The sequence below is a fragment of the Camarhynchus parvulus genome, chromosome 13 (genome assembly GCF_901933205.1).
Source record: "Camarhynchus parvulus chromosome 13, STF_HiC, whole genome shotgun sequence".
NCBI classification, from domain to species: Eukaryota; Metazoa; Chordata; class Aves; order Passeriformes; family Thraupidae; genus Camarhynchus; species Camarhynchus parvulus.
Genome location: NC_044583.1, coordinates 2,038,661 through 2,041,055, shown reverse-complemented (window position 1 = coordinate 2,041,055; position 2,395 = coordinate 2,038,661).

Here is a 2,395-nt window from a genome sequence, read left to right as displayed (position 1 = left end):
TCCGCAACACCCAGCCTGCGCCTCCCACTGCCGGTCCCTCCTCCAGGCCAGCCCTCTGGTCCCCATCCCTGTCCCACCCTCTGTCCTGTCCCTTCCAGGCATGACGCTGCCCCGGCTGTGCTGGGTCCTGTCCCCCAGCCAGGCTCTGCCTTCCTTGGGGCTGAACTGAGGAAAACAGGATAAAATATTCATGCTGATTATGGGAATGGGAGGGCTGGCACTTGGGGGGCTGGGTGGGTGAAATTTTGGGAAGATCAACATCTTTGTGCTGTGGGGATGCCGGGAATGCTGCACCTCATCCCACTTCTGGTGCCCCATGGGCAGGGGGATGTGGGGTGAGCTGAGGGGCAGGATGGCAGCAGGGGCTGGCGTGGAACAGGGACATCCAATGGGATCCCCTCCTGCAAGGAGCCTGAGCTTTCAGCACAGCCTGGCCCAGCTGCTTTTAACACAACACCTCCTGAAAGAGCCCCAGCAGGGCTGGCTGGTGGTGCAGCTCAGCTCTTACCCAAGCTTGAGGGTGTCAAGGCTGATATCTCCCTCCTGATGCCATGCTGATAACCCTGCCCTGTGAGGGCTGAGCACTGCCTTGCTCCAGCTCCAGCTCCAGCAGCTCCTTCCCCACCCCAGCAGTGCCCCCAGAGCCCTTGTGGGGGTGGTGTGGGAGGGCCACCCCATGAAATCCTGCATGCAGCTCAGGGGGAAAGGCACTCACCACAGGCTGCTGCTGCAAAGCAGAAGCAGAATTCAGCACGAGCCTGGCAAGGCTTTTGCCTTCCTTGCCTTTCCCCAGCAGCTGCTCCAGCAGGCAGTGACACATCCCCAGGGCAGGGGACCCCCTTGTGCATGGGGTGTGGAGACCCTCGGGGTGCCAGGGGACACTCAGGGTGTGCAGGGGGATGGCACAGTCTGCCCTGCCATCCCCCTGCCTTGCAGAGGAAGCTCTTGGGCCCTGCTGTTCTTGGGAAGGCTGCTGAGGTCTGTGGTGTGGCTGGGGGGGACAGAGCACAGATCTGTCACCATCGCTGTCCTGCTGTGCTGCAGCAGTGAGCACAGGCTGGCACCTGCAGCACCTCCATGGACAGAGCCCAGGCAGGGTCAGGCTGGGAGGATCCACAGGGGCTCCAGCAGGGCCAAACTCACTGCTCAGACAGAGCTCAGGGCACAGGGTTGTGTCCAGAAGCTTCTGCCATGTCCCCAGGCAGGGACACTGCACAGCCTCTGCCCCATCTGCTCAGGGCTGGCACTGCCCAGGGCAGCAGCTCTGCCTCCTGGGCAGGGGCAGCTCCTGGGCTCAGGCCCTGCCCGTGGCTCTGGGGCCATGGCTGGGCCTGGGCGGCTGGACGCCTGCGAGAGCATGGACAGACTGGGGGGGGCGACGACAGGGACAGACTGGGGACACACGGACAGACTGGGGACACACGGACACACAGACAGGGACAGACTGGGGGACACACGGACAGACAGACAGGGACAGACTGGGGGACACACGGACAGACTGGGGGACACACGGACAGACAGACAGGGACAGACTGGGGGACACACGGACACAGACAGGGACAGACTGGGACACAGGGACAGACAGACAGGGACAGACTGGGATACTCAGGGACACCCAGGAACACCCAGGGGGACACCCAGGGACACCCAGGGACACGCAGGGACAGGCAGGGACACAGGCAGGGACAGCCAGGGCTGAGGCCCCTCTCTCTCCCTGGGGCTCCTCTCCAGGCTGAGCAGCCCCAGCTCCCTCAGCCTTTCCTGGGCACTGAGATGCTCCAGGCCCTTGCTCAGCTCCAGGAGCTCCTGGCCCTGCTGTGCTGAGCATCCAGAGCTGGACACAGCAGCCAGAGGTGTCCCCAGGGCTGGGCACAGGGGCAGGATCCCTCCCTGTCCTGCTGGCTTTTGGGAGCCCCCAGAACCTGCTGCTGGGAGCAGTGCCCCTCCCTGCTGCTAGCAGGGCAGGGATGGGCAGTGGGTGAGGGAAATGTTGTCTCTGGGGTGTCCTCACGATGGCAGGTCACTGTCCTGGCAGGGTTGGTGTGCCCAAGGACAGGGTGTAGGTCCCACACCCTGCTGGCTGCTTACAGGGCAGTTTGGTGCAGAAAACCTTCTCCATTGCTCCCTTCTCCCTCACAGTCATCAAATTCCCGGGTTTGGGGCTCTGTTCCCTTGGCAGGAGGAGTCCCTGCTCAGTACCTGGTTCCCAAGGGGGAGTGCTCCTTCCCAGAACCCCCCCAGGACATCCCCCAGCCATAGAACCACCCCAGAGCGCCAGAGCTGGCACGGGGAGGGGAGCAGGGCACAGCAGGGCACCAGGGCAGGGCACAGGGGTGGGAGGTTTCCCGAGGGCTTCTTATCAGCCCATGTTTTGTAGAGCAGGTTTCAAAGCCTC